Source organism: Lissotriton helveticus, chromosome 10 (assembly GCF_964261635.1).
Source record: "Lissotriton helveticus chromosome 10, aLisHel1.1, whole genome shotgun sequence".
Classification (NCBI taxonomy): domain Eukaryota; kingdom Metazoa; phylum Chordata; class Amphibia; order Caudata; family Salamandridae; genus Lissotriton; species Lissotriton helveticus.
Window position 1 is genome coordinate 344,139,515 of NC_136071.1, and position 22,312 is coordinate 344,161,826.

The following is a 22,312-nucleotide window of genomic DNA, read 5'->3' on the forward strand; positions in this document are numbered from 1 at the left end:
TAGTTCCTGTAGGTTCCCATATTTTGTGGTTGTCCTTATCCCTCTGTTGAGATACGCCTGTATCTGTAGATGTCTGCGGCGCTGGGTGAGCTTGTCCTAATATTTGCCGCCCCTCTGACAGAACAGTTGGATTACGTTCCATGTCAGTTCTTGGACAGCTACAGCTGTTGGGCCGGAGGGGGAGGGAAGAGAGAAGCTGTGCCCTGTTGTGCGCCCCCTCGATGTTTCTGGATTATTCCCCGCTGTCTTTGGGGCTAATGTGCTTCTGTTTGATCACATTCGGACCGGAGATGCGCGACTAGGTGCAAACAAGGGAGTTATCCAGTTAGCAAATTGCTGGGATACTGAACCCCTCCGAGTCCATGGAGCGCAGCTAGGCCCTACCACATGAACCATGTGATTCATTTGGTTACGTAGGTACTGTATGCATACATTATTTTTGGTTGCAGCATCTTTCACCATTTAGCTCATTGCGGCGTCTTTTAGGAGTGGCGAACACAGGGCTGGTCCCTGTGTAGTCCTGAGGAAGTGCTTGGGGGATGCACGAAACATATTGACAGGAGTTGATAGGTACACCTAAATACATTGCTTTTGGGTATCCTAATTATTCTTGCTTCCAGGTGGAAGTAAGAATAAACTATTTAAAGCTTACTAGGCAGGTATTTTTAACTATTTACACATACCCCACTCCATCACATCACTACACTCGCACCACACATAGTCAATAATTATAAGTGCTCCTACGTAATTTGCAAGTCGCAGCACGCCCCAGTCCGTAGCGGACTGGGATGTCCCCAATGATGAAGCATGTCACCGTGGGGCAACCCTGGTGAGTGAGGGGACAACAAGAAAAAGAGCAATACTCTTTTTCTATCACTATACACACTATTCCAACCCCAATGAATAATGTGAATAGGACTATAGTTAGTAGCTAGGCTCTCGATTTCTGTTTCCCAGAGATCTCTTGTGACTTCTGTTTGATCACACCCATGGCCACCTCTTCTCGATATGGCTGCGATCGTCACTTGCACCTGAATCACGACCATTGTGGGGGGGATATCAGAATTCTTTCAATCTTCTGGGCTGGTAGATTCCGGTGTGTGCGAGCCCCGGGTTACTCTGGTGTGCCCTGGGCCGTGGCTGGAGTCATGACTGAAACCCATGTGATTATATGTTCCTAGATACCACGGCTCATGTGGCCTCTACCTCCTATCCGCAGGTGCCGTCAGTGTTCACTCTCTTTTGTTCCCTGTGTTGACCTTTAAGGGTGGCTTATTGCCCAGGCTGACCCTCCGATTAGGTGTCTGGGCGTGTTCTTTCAACGGGCGACGATCTCTCCTGCTCAAAATTTGGCACCATACAGACCAGGCCTGTGTTGCTGCGTGGGCACGGTGGAGGAGGCCACCTGGGACCACCCACGCCAGGTTTGGAGACCGTCTGGAGCGGGATCTGGGTCACGTGAAGGGTCTTCTGTGTCAGTTAGTCCCGCCGTGGCCTGTGTTCCATGGCCTGTGGTAGGCTGTGCCCTTTGGTGTCTGCCGCTATGGACCCCTGCCGTCTCATCACCTCCGATCCCACCAGAGCGGTCCAGGGTGTCACAGGAGACGTTACTGCCTGTTGGCCTTCCCGTCGTTGGTGTCCCCGTGCAGACGGGCCCAGGGGCCTACCGATAAGGGAGGGTGTCGGCAAACTTGGCAGATGGACTATCACCGCTCAGTTGGGGTATATGCAGGTGGGGGGAAATAGAGTCCCTGTCTAGAAGGTGGGCGGGTGGGGCCCTCTTCGGGAGAGACAGCAGGTCGCTGGAATATACTGGTGTGATGAAGTTCTTGTATGGCCTGCACGGCGAATCTTGACCCCTGCAGGGCCGCACTGATCCGCGTTCTCCCACCAGCTGTGCCAGTCGTGCTCATCTCTCTGGTGGTGAAGAAGCCGGGCTGGGTGCCTGGGTTTTTTTTTTCTCCTAATGTGTTGCCCGCTCTACGGCCCCTCCCATCGCGCGCCTCGGAGCTAGCGCTATCAATCAATCAATCACAAGATTTGTAAAGCGCACTACTTACCTGTGAGGGTCTCAAGGCGCTGAGGGAGAGGAGGATGGGGGTTGCCGCTACTGGTCGAATAGCGAGGTCTTGAGTTGTCTCCTGAAGGTCAGCAGGTCTGTTGTAGATTGAGGGGAAGGGTGTTCCAGATCTTGGCGGCGCTGTGGGAGAAGGATATGCCTCCGGTGATGGTTCTCCGGATGCGCGGGACGGTGGCCAGGAAGAGGTCGGCAGAGCGGAGGTGACGGTTGGGAACGTAGAAGGAGACTCGACTGTTGAGGAAGGCTGGGCCGGTCTTGTGGAGTGCCTTGTGTGCGTGGATCAGGAGATTGAAGAAGATTCTCTTGTCGACAGGGAGCCAGTGCAGGTTTTTCAGATGGGGGGGGGGTGATGTGGCTGTGGCGTGGAATGTCGAGTATCAGGTGTGCAGAGGCGTTTTGGATTCTGTGCAGTCGTTTGATGAGCTTGGTCGGGGCTCCTGCGTAGAGGGCGTTTCTGTAGTCAAGTCTGCTGCTGGCGAGGGTTTGGGTGACTGTTCTTCTCGTGTCTGTCGGGATCCAACGGTAGATCTTGCGGAGGGGGTTGAAGCAGGAGGAGGAGACTGCGTTGACTTGCTTGGTCATGGTGAGCGTTGAGTCGAGGAAGACGGTTGGTGTCGGGGGGTGCCCCTAGTGACGAGGGCCACCAGGAGTCGTCCCAGGCTGAGGGTTGGAGCAGAGGATGAGGATCTCCATCTTGTCTGTGTTCAGCTTAAGTCGGATGCACGTCATCCAGTCGGCGACTGCTTTCATTCCTTCGTGGAGGTTGGTTTTGGCGGTGATGGGGTCTTTGGTGAGGGAGAGAATCATTTGAGTGTTGTCAGCATAGGAGATTATGTTGAGGTCGTGCTGTCGGGCAATGCGTGCGTGTGGAGCCATGTAGATGTTGAATTGTGTCGGGCTGAGGGAAGATCCCTGGGGTACGCCGCAGATGATCTCGGAGGCTTCGAATTGGAATGGTGAGGCGGACGCTCTGGGTTCTGCTGGAGAGGAAGGAGGTGGTCGAATCTAGGGCCTTGTCTCGGATCCTTGCGTCATGGAGGCATGCGCGTAGTGTGCGGTGGCAGACAGTGTCGAAGGCGGCGGAGAGGTCCAGGAGAATGAGGGCCACCGTCTCGCCGTTGTCCAGCAGGATCCTGATGTCGTCTGTGGCGGCAATGAGGGTGGTCTCGGTGCTGTGGTTGCGACAGAATCCTGACTGGGAGGGGTCCAGGATGCTGTTATCTTCGAGGTAGCGGGTGAGCTGTCTGTTGACGATCTTAACGATGACCTTAGCGGGGTATGGAAGCAGGGAGATGGGCCGGAAGTTCTTGAGGTCGCTCGGGTCCGCCTTGGGTTTTTTGAGTAGGGCGTTGATCTCGGCGTGTTTCCAGCTCTCTGGGAAGGTTGCGACCTCGAAGGAGAGGCTGATGACGTTGCGCAGGTAGGGTGCGATGGAGCTGCTGGCTTTGTTGAAGATGTGGTGTGGCAAAGGGTCTGATGGGGAGCCAGAGTGGATTGTGCCCATGGTCTTGATTGTGTCCTTGGTGTTCACGTTGAACCAGGCTAATAAGGGGTCGTGGTCGATGGGGTACGGCGGGTCTGATGTGTCGGGCCTGTTGGGTTTGTCCGGGAGTCGAAGCTGTTGTGGATGTCGGCGATCTTGCCGTGGAAGAAGGTGGCGAGGGAATCACACAGGGCTTGCGTCGGCGGGATGTCGTTGGAGCTGGGGTTGGAGAGTTCCTTCTCGATGCTGAAGAGCTCCTTGCTGTTGTGTGCGTTGTCGTCGAGGCGGTCTTTGAAGGAGGTCCTCTTGGCGGACCTGATGAGGTGATGGTGGTTGCGGATGGCGTCTTTGTGGGCTGTGCAGCTGTCAGGCGTCTTCTCGCTGTGCCATTTGTTCTCCAGTTTCCGGCAGGTGCGCCTGGATGCTAGGAGTTACGGGGTGAACCAGCTGGCTCTCTTGCTGGTGTTTTTGTAGGTTCTTTTTTTCAGCGGGGCTAAGGTGTTGGCGCAGTCGTCCATCCATCGTCTGAGATTGTGGGCGGCCTCGTTGGGGATGGAGAGGTCGGTGGGTGGGCTGAGTGCAAGGTTTGTCTGGAGTTGGTCTACGGTGACTTTGCTCCAGCATCTACGGGGGAACTGTAGGGTGCAGTGGTGTGCGGCAGGTTTCCGGAAGGTGAAGTGGATGCAGTGGTGGTCAGCCCAGGTGAGTTCGGTGGTGTGGCTGAAGGAGACGTGGGAGCTTGAGGAGAAGATGGCGTAGAGCGTGTGTCCGGCGATGTGGGTCGGCGTCGTGACTAGCTGTTTCAGTCCGATGTTGGCGAGGTTGTCGATCAGGGTGGAGGATAGGTAATACTTTATTGTACAGTTAATAAAAACCATTACAAACCAACATCAATAAAAACTGTTTTGGATGTCTGTAGCAGCACGGAAAATTATATTAATACTGTGATAGGTTGTACAAAATCTACGATTAAAAAAATACTAAAATTAAAACTATTAAAAGAAGCAGGTAGGAAGGAAAATTGGCCCACTACTGAGTCACTTCTATTTTCCTCTTGAGGAGTTTTTGTATAGTTAGGGTGACCTAATTTCCCCTTCGAAGTGTGTTTAGTTATTGCAGTCCGTAGTCCATATGGGAGGCAAGACATTCTTCTCCCCGTGAGCTCGTACTTTATGGTAATGTGTCCTGGTGTGCTCCTATGAGCCTGCTGTGCCTCAGTATAATCCGATTATTTTAGCTCTGAGGATGCAGATAGTGCACTGGGTTCCATCAGCTTGGCTTTTTCTGTTTGTTCTTTCTTTTTGTTGAGTCAGGCTTCTGCAACTTCAATGTATTTTACCAGTCGACAAGTCATTTGAACTTCATCAGCCGAACAACATGCCAGGACCGCTTGCCTGCAGGACCTGATCCCTTTTTTGTTGAACGATGGTCTCAGAAGGTTACGGCGCTCTTGCTGCAGCTCCTTGCAGATGGTAATGAGGTGCAAGATGTTTTCCTCGTCATTCCCGCAAAGGCGGCACTTTGCTGGCTTTGGGGGACGCAGCCAAGGGGCCATGTCGTCTGCAGAGGGCAATAGTAATAGCCGGTATTTCAAAAAAGTCTCTTTTGTTTTTTTGGTGAAGCTGGTCTGAAGATATGTTTGTGGTCTAAGTTTGGTATAAGATTGTATAGTTAGCCAGCCGTGCGCTCGCTCAGTCAGTGAAGCTTTGTCCTGCAAGAGAGATTATTTCCTGACAATGTTGTTTACTGCTTTTTTAAAGCCTGCCAGAGGCCCTTGTAGATCCCACAGTTCTCGCACCCCCAGTTGTTTTATTGCGTCCTCCAGGAAAAGCCTTGCGGGCAGTTTTCTTTAATTTGCAGTTCTTTCCAAAGGAGAGCGTTGAGTGCGTTTGCTTCTCCCCTGCTTATTTTATACCAGCTTTTTAGGTATGCTCCTTTACGCGCCAGCTCTTCCTTCGCCATCCCAAATTCGAGTCTAATCTGTGCCGGCGAAGTGTACTTTGGCTAGGCGAAGTGTACTTTGGCTAGCCAAAGATCATGCACAGCGCTCGTTACTGTTCCATCTACTATTTCGGCTTCCCTTCCTCTCATCGCTTTGCTTCCATAGGTGATAGATGGAATCAGTTTTGCTTGAATCAGCTTTATTAGAGGAACGAAATTTGGTCCAGCAATCTTATTTTTTAAGTTTCTTAAAGATACAGCTGTCATTAGTCCTCTTTTTTTTATTTCCTCGTGTTGTGGCATGAAGCTGCCGTTGTGGTCTACAATGACCCCCAAATATCTGTATTTACTCGTGACGTCCAGCTTCCTTGTATCCAGGAACCAGCTAGGCGTGGATATCTTTTTGCTATGAGTAATGCACATGACTTGTTTTTTCTTGATTGATACGGAGTTTATTTATTTTAGAGTATTGCGAGGTGATATCTAACAGCCGCTGTAGGCCTATCGGAGTCCGGCTGATCAGCACCAAGTCGTCCGCGTAAAATAGATTGGACAGCTGGATGCCCCCTAGCTTTGAGGTGTGGCTGAAGGAGACGTGGGAGCTTCAGGAGAAGATGGCGTCGAGCGTGTGTCCGGCAATGTGAGTCGGCGTCGTAACGAGCTGTTTCAGTCCGATGTTGGCGAGGTTGTCGATCAGGGTGGAGGAGTTGCTGTCGTTGTTGTTCTCCAAGTGAAAGATCAGGTCACTGTGCATGGGCCGGTGAGCTGGTGCGGGAGAGCACACAGAGAATTGGTGCCGGTCCGGGCCGCTCACACCCCCGGGGTGGGCGGGCAGGCTCCCCGGGCTGAATTCGCAAAGTGTTTAGAGTGGCCTCAAAGTGCCCTGATATATCTACAGCCGTCCCACCGGGCCCTGCCCCCACCGGGTCGCACGCTCACCTTCCGTGGTGATGGGGCCGGTCAGGGTGTCAGAGGGGCTGTTCTTCATGTGTAGGGCGAAGGTCACCCAGTTCCCAGCCTTCCAGGCCCTCCACTCCACAGGGAGTTCCTAACATCGGGTGGATGCTGCCATTTTGGCCCTGGAGCTGTTTGTCTTTCAGAGGCGCTTGTGGCGCGGGTATCGGCACCAGCCCTGCGGTCGTGAGCTCAAAGTGACATTTGGGATTGTCGTTGCCTCCGGTGCGGACTTCGGCGATTCTGGAGGGCTGTGTCACCATTTATTTCTACCAAATTTTACCAGTCCCGGATCACTTTCTGTCTAGGGCTCATTTTTAGGGGAAAAAAAAAAAAAAACACCTAGTTTTACCTTCTTTTCCCATCACTTACTTTTGCAGAAGGCAATGTGCCATTATGCATTCAATGATACCTTTATCAGGAAATCGATTTACTAATTAAGCTCATTTTCCCTGTAATATGGTGTTCTGTAGTCGCCTGCCACAAAATGACTGTTTCCTTTAGATGTCTGCTTGCTTGGTTCCAAGATGGGGGACCTCTTTGGTTCTCACTGTCTGATCTTGGTCTATGTTCATATTTGGTAGGAAATGGCTACAGAGGCCTTTAGCTGAGAGCATTCCTGGACCTAAATGCAACATTTTTGCTCAGGTCATGATCGATACAGTCACCTCTGGCTCCATACTTCGCCTGCAGGCCACTGCCAGCACACTACTACTTTCTCATAGTGTAGGAACAGAACCCTTCCCCTCATAGTTCTGAGGTGGTGTGTTACTTGTTTGCTTCTCTAGCGGTCTGGCATGGCTCCCCTTCTTTTCACCTGCAATCTCCACTTCACAGCTCCAATGACTCATCTCAATCTTTTCAGTTAATTGAAAGAAGGGCGCTCACAACTGTGCCCTAGCATCCAGGTGTCTTAAATCTCAAACCTCATGCTAACATCCACATGTGCCCATAAAAGAAAGGTGGATCTTAACCTGCTTGCAACTGTTGCACTCCAATTGCCTATATTCTCAGAAGAACGGCATCCTCATACGAGGTGATAATTTGCACTGGTGTTTCTTTTATACAATCATCTCAAAACTCTTCACTAACCTTTTAGAGAACAATGTGTGATGTCCAACTACTAGAACCTTTTATCTGTGCATACCTGGATTACCTTTTGAGCCTTCGGTCTGGTCTAAAAAATGATGCTACAATAATGACAAAATGTAGTGTTTCAATGTTTCTCTGATGTTTCTCAGCTTGATTCAGTTGTAAAATTGTAAAACTCAATTTCCATCTGCACTCAATTTGCTTATAACACTTGCTTTCTACCTTATTAGTGTTCTGGTGCATACGTGCTAAGAGCACCTACCTTACTCACATTCCAGTCTCAGAGAAAATTTCCTCTGTAAGCATCAGTCTTTCAGAATATTGCTTCGCTTATATTCACATTCATTATTAATCCCTATAGTTCTCAAACTTAAAATTCAATGCTTTAAATAAGCTATTATTTTCCGATTCAGCAATTCATAGACTGTATTCTAGCTTGGTGAATCGGTATCTTTAATACTCAATGCATTTTATTGCCATTTAAAAGTTCTTGGGGAGAATACATTAGTAATATTCCAATGCTGCAATAAATTGAAAGAAAATTAACAAACTAGAAAAATAATACTACTATTAAACACAAAATGTTTAAGTACATATAATAAATCTGTACTTTTCAGTTCATCCAGCCCTTGTTTAGAGGTCTGCAAAGTTAGGTTTTTACAAAGAGGTACTTCGCTTTTTAAGCTACTTAGCAGAATGCTCTCATATTAACTATCTGCTAAGCCATCACAAATAAACTGTTGTAAAATAATAGAAAACACTCTTTCCCCCCAAAGACGAGCATCATGTTTATCAGCTACATTCAAGAGTAACTTCATTATGCCCAAAGAAGCAGATATCAATCATCAAGTCTTTAATCTAATATGCATTAGCAGTTAACAAAACTTCAATGCAGATTGAGGATGAATGTTTAAAACTGGTCCTCAACAAACAGGCACATAACTGTAATATAAGGTTTCTCCCTGAAACTAGAGCAACGGTCAGTGATAGAAGAAATTTCAGGAGACTAGCAGGAAATTCTAAACTCATGCCCTCTCATTTGTAGGATCAAGCGCACCTAGGCAGGTAACCATGTGACTAACCATAGAATAGTTTTATAGGAAGTCAGCCGTCATTGCCGTTGATACCTTCCTAACGGTCGTAGGACGCCAGCCCTCAGGACATCAACCTGCCTATTCGGCGCTTTCCATCTACAAACGCCGTCTACAGCCCTGCCAATCAATTTTATCACCGGTAAGGAGCGGATTTACAAAGTATGCTACACGGGACTACCTTGGATTATATCCAGGTTATTTATAGCTTTTCCTTATGGGGTTAATTTAGTGTATATTAACATAATTTGTATTTCATTATATTTTTTGAAATACAGATTTACTCGAAAAAACAAGGCAGGAAGTCCCCGACCTGACGATCGTTTACAACCCCTGACATGAAAGATTAACGTGCGGGTGGAGAATACAATTGCATTGTGCATTTTTTTAAATAGTAAGTGTCAATCTTCCATACACCACAAGCTTGCTATAAACAGTCTAGGTCGCTCCTTTCGTATTTAATAATGAACAGACTCTGACCTTCCAATTGTGGGGTTGTGTTTTACATCTGTAGGCTCGGTGAAGAAGAAAACTTTTCTCAACCAGACTGAAAGCGAATTTTATTCGAAGTTGGCTACACATCACGTGGCTCTAGGATCCTTTACGAGTATTGTTTGGTAAGCGCAGTTGTTGCTACATAGGAAATGAAATATGCCGCTCTCTATCAGCTAATAAGACCACAGTTACAACAGATTTTGATAGCGTTTATCTCCTTCATTTAGGATATAACACTTAATATAGAATACTTGCGAATCTTGATGTCCGCTTGGAAGCCGACATCTGATAACCATTTTGCTGATATCAAAGTAAAATACTGGGTATGTATATTTAGTGTCTATATTAAAATAAATGTAGGAAATAGGAATTTTTTTAATAAAATAAAAAAATGACGAATTATCGTTCACAGGATTTATGTTATTTGACTCACCTGTGACATCATGTTTTAAGTCATAAACCACATGTTATAAGATAGATTGGTTACTGTAAGTCAAAACTACCAACAGTAGTATCCACTAGGACGACCATCTAGGTCATATACATCCGATATTGTGGGTGTTTTATGCCTAGTATTAGCATTATCATAAACCCTTCTGTCAGCAAGGTTAATATGTGGCAACTGCTCGAATATGTAAATATTATTACTGTTCTATGTTTAAATGAATACTACATGATATGAATTAGCTGGGAGTTATGAGTGTTTTTATCTTTTCCAAAAAAAGGAGATGGAAATTAGAATTAATAATTTCTCTCCTAAATTTTGTAGAACGCTAAAACGCTTTGTAAATTTTTAAATTATGATGTTAGTGTAAATAACTGATTGTACTTTATGTATTTCAGAAATGTTTATGTGGCTCCTGATGAAGGCGTTGGTCTAAACACCGAAACGCGCGTCGAGAAAGTATAATTTGCCACGTTTTACTTTTTCTTCCTCCTCTTCTTTTTATTGATTGTCTTAACATGTATGAATTTTATGATAAATTTTGATTGTCAACTGTTATTGATATGTTTATGGTTTTTATATAAATCAATTTTTGTTATTATTATTGTTTAATCTGTTTAATACCTGTCTATATTTGTATGGTCATTATATGTTTTTTAATTCTATAAAGATTATTATTAAAAAGGAAATATACTTTTATAATTGCCTTGTTCTGGTGTTCGATAAAATAATTTCTCCCAGCCTTAATAATATGGTTATGACATTGTACACATGATTAATTTCCCTGTTCCTGAAATTATGAAATTTTCAACAGGGGGTCCTTGTTGCTTACACTATATGCATATTCAGTTTGAGGCATGTGGGCTGCTGAATTCATATCTATAGCATAGAATATATAGCAGTCCCTCCATTATTGACGGCCGCCAGTGCCAGCTGCAGACGTTTGGAAAAGTGTTTTTAGAACAGCTTGCACCACAGTTGCTTGGAGTACACATCTACACAGTAGTGTTTAGTAAATGTGTGTGGGGTAGACCATGTGGCTGCTCTACAAATGCCTTCCAAAGGGATATTACCTAGGAAAGCCATGGAGGCCCCCAACTTGCGGGTGGAGTGGGCTCTCGGGGGGGATCGTTAAAGTGCGCTTAGCCTTTTGATAGCAAATTTGAATACACTTAACGATCCACCTGGCTATACCTGCCTTGGAAATGGGGTTGCCTTTGTGTTGGGCAGAAAAGGCAACAAAGAGTTGTTTCGTCTTCCTAAAATCTTTGGTCCTATCAATGTAGTACATTAAAGCTCGTTTAACGTCATGAGTGTGGAGCATTCTTTCAGCCACTGTCTCTAGATTTTGAAAGAACACAGGCAGTTCAATAGTCTGATTGACATGGAACTATGAAACCACCTTAGGAAGAAATTTAGGGTTAGTGCGCAGCACCACCCTGTTGAAGTGAACCTGTATGAATGGCTCTTGTACGGTGAGCGCCTGGAGCTCACTAACACGTCGCAGTGACGTAATGGCTATCAGGAAAGCCACTTTCCATGTTAAGAACTGAATCTCGCATGAATGTAGAGGCTCAAAGGGTGGACCCATCAGTCTGGTGAGGACCACAGTAAGGTTCCATACAGGAGCTGGCGGGGTTCTGGGAGGAATGACTTGTTTCAGTCCTTCCAGAAAGGCTTTAATGGCAGGCACTCTGAAAATGGAGAGATGCTGCCTGTTTTGGAGATAAGCCGCTATGACGGATAAGTGTATCCGAATGGAAGCATATGCTAGATTACATTTGTAAAGATGTAACAAATAACAAATGATGTTGTGAGTAGATGCGTCTAGCGGGTTGATGTTGTGGTCTGCACAGTAAATGACAAACCGCTTCCATTTTGCTGCATAGCATGCTCTGGTGGTGGGCTTTCTTGCCTCCCGTATGATATACATGCAGTCGGGAGGCAAGTTAAGGTAGCCAAATTCTAAGACCTCAGGAGCCAGATCGCCAGGTTGATCTGTTGCGGATCTGGATGCTGAATGTCGCCATGGCTCTGCGTCAAAAGTCTGGGTGTGAGGTGCAGTCTTTGATGCGGTACCACGGAGAGTTCTAGAAACGTGGTGTACCATGGTTGGCGTGCCCACGTTGGAGCAACCAGGATGAGTGTCATCGAGTGTTGCTTCAGCTTTCGCGCCACCGGCGGTATTAGAGGTGCTGGGGGAAAAGCTACGCAAATTTGCCGGACCAGTTCATCCATATCGCATTGCCCTGCGACTGTGGGTGCGGGAACCTGGCGGCAAAGCTTCGGCATTTTGCGTTTTCACTTGTGGCGAACACGTCTATCTCTGGATGACCCCACTGCTGGAAGTACGGGTGGAGTACTGATGGATGTATCTCCCACTCGTGCATTTGGTGGCTGTACCTGCTGAGCAGATCCGCCATCTGATTGTCCTTGCCGGGGAGGTGTTCTGCCATGAGGAAGATGTTCCTCTGAATGGCCCACTTCCACATGCTCTGAGCCAGATGAGACAACTGTGGAGAGTGCGTACCTCCCTGCTTCTGAATGTAGTACATGGCTGTCATGTTGTCCGTCCGGATCAACACGACTTTGTTGCATAGATGTATTTTGAATGCTTTCATTGCCATGAAGATTGCCATCAGCTCTAGGAGGTTGATGTGCATCTTCTTCTGCTGCGTTGTCCATAGTCCCTGCACTGTGTAGTGGAGTACATGAGCTCCCCAACCCTGGAGAGAAGCGTCCGTCGTTAGGATGATCTGTGGAACAGGGTCCTGGAACGGTCGGCCCTTGCAAAGGTTGTGTGGATTCCACCAATGCAGAGAGCTGTATGCCCGACCGGTCACCAACACTAGGTCGTTCAACTGCCCTTGAGCCTGATTCCACGGATGTGCCAAGCACTCTTGAAGCGGACGCATATGTAGTCTCGCGTGCGGGACTATGAAGATGCAGGAGGCCAGCATGCCTATCAACTGCATGAACACTCGTGCAGGAAGCGAGTGTTGCGGTCTGAATTTCTGTATCAGCGACTGAATGCTGTTGATCCTCACAGAATTCGGCTGAGCTGTGGCTGCCAGAGTATCTATTGTCGCGCCCAGATACTGCCGCACATGGGCTGGCTGAAGGTGCGACTTTGGATAGTTCAGTGAGAATCCCAGACTGTGAAGAAGGTGAATGGTGTGGGACATGTCGGCAGCGCACTGCTTGGCCGACTTGGCTTGGACAAGCCAGTCGTCCAGGTAAGGGTAGACGTGACCGTTTTGCCTCCTGAGGTGCGCAGCCACCGTCGCCAGGCATTTTGTGAACACCCTGGGCGCTGTGGTCACTCCGAAAGGGAGGACCTTGAATTGGTAATGCTGATTCTGAATGGTGAATCGGAGGTATTTTCTGTGTGATGGATGTAGTGGAATGTGAAAATATGCGTCTTTGAGATCTAACGTTGCGAGGAAATCTCCTTGGTTGAGCAACGGAAGAACCTGCTGCAGCATGGCATGTGAAAGTGTTCTGAGAGAATGTACTGGTTTAGGGGCCTGAGGTCCAGGATGGGTCTGAGGGACCCGTCCTTTTTCGGGATTAAGAAGTAGAGGGAGTACACTCCTGTGCCTCTGTCTTCCACCGGCACGAGCTCGATTGCCCCTTTTTGCAGCATGACGAGAACCTCTTGCTGCAATAAGTGCAAATGCTCTGGTGACATAGGACGGTGCCTTGGTGGGATGTTGGGTGGAGTGGATGTTAACTCCAGACAAAAACCGTACTGGATACGTTTTCTGACCCACCTGTCTGTGGTGATGGATTTCCAGACTGGCAGGAACTGCTGGAGTCTCCCCCCGACAGGTGATGTATGGTCGGGGGGCAGTGACAAGGCGTCACTGTTTGTTGGTGGCGGAGGATCTGGAGTTGTTGTTTCCACGACCTCTGCCCTTGGCGCTGTTGCCACGATAGCCTCCTCTACTCTGCTTGTTGTAAGAGGTCTGCGCCCCACCTTTAGTGTACTGTGTTTGCTGGGACATCTGGCCTCTGGAAACACCTCTATTGCTTGAGCGACGAAAAGTACTATCCCTGAACTGCTGGGACTGGAGAGCCCCCATGGACTTTGCAGTCTCGGTGTCTTTCTTTATTTTTTCCAGGGTGGTATCCACCTCAGGGCCAAATAAGTGATCAGGGTTTACAGGCTGATTGAGGATGGTGGTTTGTATCTCTGGTTTGAACCCGGAGATTCTGAGCCAGGCCTGACGCCGCAACATCACACTTGTGTTAATGGCCCTGGCCGCGGTGTCCGCTGCGTCCAGTGCACATTTAATAGAAGCGTTTGAGATGAGCTTCCCTTCCTGAATGAGCATCTCCGCTGCCTCTTTATACACATCTGGCAAGTGTTGTAACAGGGTCTCAAGTGTATCATAGTGTGCCCTGTCATATCTGGCCAAAAGTGCCTGAGTGTTTGAAATGCGCCAGATATTGGCTGCTTGAGCCGCCACCCTCTTCCCTGATGCTTCTAGCACTTTCGATTCCTTGTCAGGGGGAGGAGCATCACCAGTGGTTTGTGAATTTGCCCTCTTCCGGGCATTAGAAACAACTAGAGAGTCCAACGGCAACTGTCCCTTGATGTAGGTAGGGTCGCCAGGAGCCGGCTTATACTTCTTTACAATCCTGGGGTTTATAACCCTGGCACGTGTGGGTTCCTTAAAAATGTCTGCAGCATGTTTTAAAACACCCTTCAGCATTGGCAGAGTCTTGACAGTCTTTTTAGAGGTGGAAAATGTATCAAACAGAAAGTCCACTTCAATAGGGTCAGCATGCAGCTGGACGTCGTGATTCTTAGCTGCCCTCTCAATTAGAGCATTAAAATGCTGCAGAATCCTCAGTAGGAGAGGTTTTCACAGTATATAGTTGAGTGTCCGGGCAGTTTGCGGATCCCCTGGGTCCCCAGCATCTGCCCATGAGTCATTGTGATCTTCAGGATCAGTGTCCGCAGGGAAGTTGTACTCCTCATCGTCCCCTTCTCCAGCCTCCACATCTGAGTAAGTGGGTGAGGTTGGAGCAATGTCCTGAGGCTGTGGAGTAAGTGGTTCAACCAGAACTGGTGAATCCGTAGAAGCCTTTTTCCTCTTTAAAGGAATCGTGTAGGACTCTATAGGCTGTGCCGGCGTAATCTTTCGCTTGTAGAAGGAAAGTTTACCGGTGTCGGCGTCGATAAATTGTTCAGACTGCTCCTCCAGCAGGGGTTGTCGACGTTTAGTGCTCACAACTGCAGGGGTAGGCTTCGGCCCCAAGGGCACTTTCGTCGACGTCTCGACGACCGTCCTGGGCGCGAACGCCTTCGGCGCCACTTTCGGTGGCAGAGTGAACTGGATCGGCGCCGTCGACTTTGGCGGTTTGGCAGCGGGCTTCTGGGTGGAAGTATCCTTCGGATCGACCGCGGAAGCCTTGTTTCTGATGCGTTGCAAGGAGTCGGACACCTGCTTTGTGAAGGATGCGGACGGTTTCGTCGACCCGACAGGTGTCCTCGGTCCACCAGCATGTGTTGACTCGAGAGTAACCGTACTCTTGGCCTTTTCAGGCCGACGTGCTAGATCGACAGCTTTTGGAGCTCCGATTCCCTTGTTTGTGTCGACGGCCTTCGGCGCCGACGGTTTCGGGTCGGCGGCCTTGACAATTGGTTTCGGTGTCCCAGCCTTCGGCTCGACGCCCTTGAGCGACTTCGGCTCGACGACCTTGAGCGACTTCACCGGATCGACCACCTTCTTCGGCTGCCCCGACATGTCTGAAGACGAGGAGGCGACCAAAGCGACAGGCGTCTTCTGCGTTGACGGCGTCTCTATCACTTTCGGTTTTGTCGAGACCGAAGCTTTCACGTTCGGTTTCGATTTGACCAATGGCGGCTCCGTAGAAGTGTCCGTAGCCGGGCCTGGAGGAGAGACCGTGGATCCAGGTGTAAGATCTTGGGTAAGGCCATGTGGCGATCCCTCGACCTGAGCCTTAGTGATTGTTCGAACGGGGCATAGCTCTTCACCTGAGCTATCATCCGTGGCCCCATAGGCCTCATTGTCGTCTCCTACCTCGCCGACGACGTCTTCTGTGTCGAGCATTTCGACGTCTGCGTCGTAGTTGGAGTCGATTTCTGCCGCTGGAGTTGAAATCGGCTCCCGATCTTCCTGCTCGTCTGCTTCTTCCCCCTCAAAAATGTTCACCGGGTCAGGGGCCGACTGCTGGGCCTCCTGGCGCGCCACGCGCCGAAGTCGAATCGTCTTCTTGGAGCAAAAACGGGAACAAGCCATACAGTTGGCTTCGTCGTGATCCGGCGACAGGCACTTGTTGCACACCGGGTGGACATCGATGTGGGGGTACTTCGAGTTGCACACGGGGCACCTTTTGAACGGGCTCCGTTCCATGATGTGTCGTCGAATAAGTCTGGTTGCGTTGACTGGGCCTCGAGCACCGAAGAGCCACTCGACTCCTCTGGATGTCCGACTCGGGAACTGAGCCGGAACAGAGCTGGGCACCGAACGCAAGACAATACCGACGCTATAGGAAAGGCCTTCGGGCCTAAAGGAAAGTTTCTATCGATTCCGATCTTGAGTGATCAAATATGCATCCGAACCCAATGGCGGAAAAAAACAATCTGGGGATGGAGTCGATGCCCATGCGCACTGTAGTCCAGGGGAGGAGCCACCTATCTTGTGATACTTCGAAGACTCTTCCAGGACAACAATGCGCAATCATCCGGACCCAACACTAGGCGGCGATCTATGCTATAGATATGAATTCAGCAGCCCACATGCCTCGAACACAAGGTTATCCTGGTGGAGTGGGCAGTTCCAGTCTTGTTCAGTCAAGGTGGCAACCCACTAAGTGCTTTGAGTCTCTCCATCCAATGTGCAGGGCACCAGTCTTAGCCATGACCCAGTAGGGTTCGCCTAACTGGTGCTCATCCGCCACTAGGAACTTGAGAGGGACTTGGGCCCGAAACCCTGCTAAAAGACTTTGCCTATTTCGATCTAAAGAGGAACAGTTTAAGTCTGGGCTTTTAATGATTGTGTAGTTTCTGCTAGGGCTGCCATCCATTGTTCTTCCATCGCTAACCTCACTCAGGAGTATTTTTACAGAAGCACATACGATCCTGGTCTTTATACCTAATGCTTTCATCAACAACTTCCTTTCCTGCTCCAACTCTTTCACCCAGCTAACATTATGTTACTCATTTGACAATTTCCCTGCAATGCGCATGGTGAAAACGGGTTGACTTGGGCTTCTGTGATCACCCCCCTTTCGGGTGTGAAATACGAAAACAAACCTCACTACCTTTCAGACTAGGATGGTGAGATATATAGTTAGGAAACATAGTTTACAACGCATGCGATACGTCGCATGCCATTACAAGGCAAGTCGTTACAACGACGCTTTGTTACATTGCATAAGATTACAGGCTAGTCGTTACAACGACTTGCTGTAGGGGGCAGAAGGTGTTGAATTTGTTGTATTTTCACACAATGGAGTTGGAATAGTAAATTATACTATTTCAAACTCCAGCGCCCCTCTACAGCAAGTCGTTTTAATGACTTGCATTGTAATGGCATGCATAGAAAACGTATGCATTGTAACGAGTGCTATTCGATATAGTTACCTGCATGCTTTACTCGCGATAAGGCAAGTCTCCTTCCAACCAACAAACTTCTTTCTTCCACCACATTATTATGCACCCTGTCCACAAGACAAAAGCAGCCCTCTGGTCATTCACCCACAACACCAAAACACTTCCCACAAAGGCTTACAACAATATACAACTTTTCCAACCACACATCCCATGAGGTGTATCTTGCTACCCATGTGGGCAAGCACTTTAGCATCTCAGGTAAGGGTAATAGTGCTATATGAATTCTACGATACAATTATGTGCCATCTCAAGCCCAGTGTGCTGCCCAGGTGGTGAGCCGATCTTAACCACCAGGTGCTGTCTCGCAGAGACTATTCCGTGATTAATGGCTGCCATTTACTGACAAAACTTGAAGTGGGGAAATGAGAAAAGATTCAGAGGAGCAGAAAGCAGTACAGTACATCTGAGTGTTGTAGTTTCTACTTTATTAACAGATTAATCTCCGTATCCTACCCTATCTTTGTATTCTACGATTATTTCCTTCATGTATTTTATTGCTTTGTAACTATCCACAGTATTCTTAAACTTACTTGGACATAATTAGTTTTGTACTATTCTATTTCCTGGTGAATGCATGCTTGGTTCCCAATGTATATGAACTTGTAGGTAATAGTATTGTTTATTTCTTTTTGGGGAAGATACCAATACATATAAAGGATATCAATATATAATAAAAAAGAAATAAAGGGTAACTGCTCACAGAAACTATCAACCATGGCCAATTATTTAGATAATTTACCTGACGGCAAACTAGCTTAGTATACTAAACAATAACCAGGAAATCCGCAGCTCATAGGTTCAAATCCTGCCAGGGAGAGCTGGACATTCACCTTTCAGAGGTTGGTAAACGGAGTAACATTGAACTAGGTAATAGTCATTTCAGTTAATTATTTGCACAGTACAGTATGAATTGCTAAATAAAAAATATAGAATTGGATGTAATGGTGATTCTGTGCACTGCTCACTGAGTATCTATGTTGTCACAAGACGGTCTTCTTTTTTCTCTAACTAATGAAGACCCGCTCAGTATGACGGGATTGTGAGACGATGAAGAAGGGAGAAAGGAAAGAAAGCTCCCTGCAGAATATCGTAAAGCTCACTATTGCGAAGACCATTATGCATTTAGCTATCAAAATGGTCTACTGTGAATACAGCCAGTGATATTTAGAAGACCTACCAGTTGCGAAGGGGCCCAGAGAAAGACCTAAAATAAAGGAGATTCTCCATTTAGAATGTATGGGATACGATCTAAAATAGGATCAATCAATGAGGTCGTCATTCCAATAGACAAAAGGGACATGAATTAAATTGCCCTCGGGAAGGAGAAAAAATCCAGTAACTCATACATAATTGTATTGATTTTAACACTTTGTCCTGAAGAAGGTGGGGTAAACCACTGCATACCACCGAAATGCTGTGTAGACAACTTGTGATATTATTAGACAATCTGTGATATGAATTTCTTTTATCTATTTTTTGGTTTGTTCTGCATGGATAATTTGTTATATTGTGTGCTTTTTATTACTAAACAATAACTAGGAATGTTATGCTCGCCCTTGGGTGATTTACAGCAATTTGTAACTGCACAAATATTGACAACACTGTGCTCCAGAAAGCTGTATAGGGCTGTATCTTAAAATGATAAGATCACCCTATTGATGGCCGGTTGTTTAGCCTGAAAGTTTGTTGGGAGGCGTAATGCTTGGTATCTATGGGACAGGAGCAATCCTGAATTAATTACTAAAAGTGGATGCGTCAGGTCTCAATAGGGTGAGTATTCTTACAACTCTACAGGGTATTCTTGGCATACATGCACCCTATGCCCCTGTGACACACACTTTCTTTGTTTAAATTTCAGACTTTATTTATTTAATTGTGCATTTTTATATAGCGCGGACTTTACCCGAAGGTGTCAGAGCGCTTCACAATAGGAACAGAACCGATACAGGAGAACATTACAAGTGAACAAAATACAAAAGCAAACGTTACATTCAATGAAGCAATAATGACAATCGTGAGCCAACAAAATACAAGAGGTAGCAAACGGTGCATTACAAAAGTGACAATTGTGAACCAACAAAATACAAGAGGTAGCAAACGCTGCATTACAGGAGGAAAGAGTGACGTGTGCAGGTTACAAAAGCGTACAAAGTAAACATAGAGGTATAATACTGCCAAGTATGGAGGGCCCTCAAGCACAAGAACAAGACTGTCAAGCCACCTCCCGAACTGTCTTGAGAAAGACCTGCCGTGACCACCCAGTGGGGCTCCACAGGGTCGAAACGTCGACGCTTTATATTAGGGCCAGCTTCAACAAGACTCTATACTTGAACAGATGGATATCTTAGTTGTTTAAATCAGTTACCTGGCCTTATTCTATTTTATTTGTACATATGTATACGTCTGCACTGTATATAATGTTCACCTCCTAAGCACTGTGCACTTTTGTCACCTCCATTTGCTTTGTATCTTTTTTGACAGTCCATATTACCAAATTGAATTTATCAGTGAATGAATTAATTGTGAGAAACTTTCTCCTATAAGCAAATGTTTTCTCCATGACTTATTCATTAAGTATTATTGTGTGTCATAGGACTTAATTTGCTGACAGCATTAATAGCAACTCTCATTCATGCTTGCTTCACCCGACAGAACCACTCTTGTTTTATTTGCATACTTACCTAGGTTCTGAGGGACACAGGGTCACCCCTTTTTTATAAACCTCAGAGACAATGACCAGTTGTTCTCTAATATGCTGCCTTCAGATGTATGGAGGCCAATAAGGGATAATGATGATACAGTATTAAACAGTGAACAAATACCCAGACGAAAAATAGATTACCAGAAACTGAGTAACAAGAAACAGGAGAGAAGGAGTGTGTTTATTTTGCCAGAATACAGAAGGCCTTCGCATTGTGCAGTGGGCTTGATCCCACCTACGACGCAACCCAGCATGGCCCGAGTTCACACCTTGTGAAAAATTTACAGGTGCCAATAAAGAAGGAGATTTGCCTGTATAATCAGTCATGGTCACATTAAAGTTTAGCGAAAGTATTACATCAAGCAAAATATTATGAGAACATGCACGTGAAGGATGAGTAGGTGAAGGAAAAGAAACACAAAGAGCTCAAAACGAAGGTGCTGATGCAGCAGGAATACCCCCAGAATAGAGGAATTGGTGGCTGAGAAAGAGGATATAGAGGCAGAGAGGGAGGGGAAGTAATAGAGAGGATGGCACAAATAGAGCACACAAGCAGAGCCAGCAAACATAGCTGATTTGTTGAAGACATTAAGGGCAATGATAAAATGTCCTACAGATGGAGTATATTTGGATATAGATGGAGGATTGCAGCTGTCAGATACATGGGCATTGTTAGATAAGGATTGCAGATGACATCTGTGGCTCTACTACAAGCAATTGATGACAGTTTGGGCAAAACATAAACATGATGTAGGGAAACATTAGTGAGGACTAATGTCAAACAGAATGTACAGTTGTCAAGCATACCCCAGTATAAGATTTCACCAGAAGGATTGCAAGGCCTACAAGACATAGTAAGTGACTTGTTAAAGGAGGGCGTAGTCAAGGAAATAACTAGTAGCCCCTGCAATATCCCTTTACTCTGGGGTCTTAAGAAGCAGAAGGATAAAACTGAGCCTGCTTCTTGGATGTTCATTGATGATCTGCATGAAATTAATAAGATTGTGGTACTTAAGTTTCCTGTAGCACTCAACATCGTGAACATATGGTCTACATTTTCTCCGGTGAAGGGTATTTCTGTGATGGATTTGGAAAATGCATTTGCATTCCTGTGCATGAAGACAGCGTGTATCTGTTCTCGTTCTCTAAAGCTGACATTCTTTCATTTTCACACAAGTCCTCAGGGCTATAGAAAAAGCCTGTCGATTAAAAATCAGGCCTTTAAGAGAGAGCTAGACACTTTTTAGCTTTCGCCAAATTCTGTATTGATTCAATGCACAGATGATTTACAATTATCCAGTGATTGAGGAACAATGTAACACCGATACTGTTAGCCTATTAAAACGTCCTTTTTGCACATGGGCAGAAAGTATCTTGAGATACAATTAAGTTTGTTCAACAAGAGGTCTCCTGCCTAGGGCACCTCTTGTGGAAAGGATGGAAACAACTGGATACAGAGAGCAATAAAACAATTCTACAGATACCAGCACCTAAGACTCCAAAACAAGTCGTGCGTTTTTGGGCATGGCAGGCCACTGTCGCCAGTGGATCCCAAATGGTTCTTTATTCCCTAAGCTGTTACTGGCTTCACACACAAGGACACACTTGAACCATTACCTTTGACAAAGGGCAATGAACATAGCTTCCTTGCCATTTGGCAAGCTTTCTGCAAATCTCCTGCTTTGGGGCTGTCAGACTATTCTAAAGACTTCCACCTTTACGTTCATGAGTCAGACGGGAATGCTATTGCGGTATTTAACCAGCATCAGAGTGATTAGAAAAGACCATGTGCATATTTCTCAGTCATACTTGATGTAGTAGCTAAGGCATGCCATCTTGTGTGAGAGCCGTAGCAGCCCTTTTCCTCCAGCAGGCAGAAGCATTATTAATGGGACACACAGTACACCTCTCTGTGCTACATTCAGTGGATCTGATTTTGAACAAAACAAGAACACTTGACAAACGCATGCCTGACACACTATGAAGTGTGTCTATTGGGGCGTGGCTTGACTGCCGAGCGGAATGGCTGCTTAACTCAGCGGCTCCGCCGACCAAGCAATAAATCCGGCATTTATCCATACATTTGATGCTGCATTTCGGACCCACGAAGAGCCTGCCTACCTGGTAAACCCTCCGATCTATTCTACAGCAAACCCTGGCCCCGTGGTGAGAGGAAACGGCTGCATTGTTCGATTGCGAGTTGCAGAGGTGCGGCCTGTGAACTGAGCCGAGGTCTGGATTGCTGCCCAGCCTGGGAAAGAGTGGTGCTGAGTCTCGGCGGAGCGAGGAGCTTGCACTGAGCACCGCTGGCGCCTGCGGCGCGAACATAACTCTCCGCCGATGAGCTGATCCCCGCAGCCGGACCACGACTGGGTGAGTGAC

General features: G+C 46.9%; 1 protein-coding gene across 1 annotated transcript in view; it reads right to left on the reverse strand.

Annotated features, from left to right (window-relative positions):
* Positions 1-22,312, reverse strand: part of DHX30 (DExH-box helicase 30) — a 658,531-nt gene that overhangs the window by 603,129 nt on the left and 33,090 nt on the right. The window lies entirely within an intron of this gene.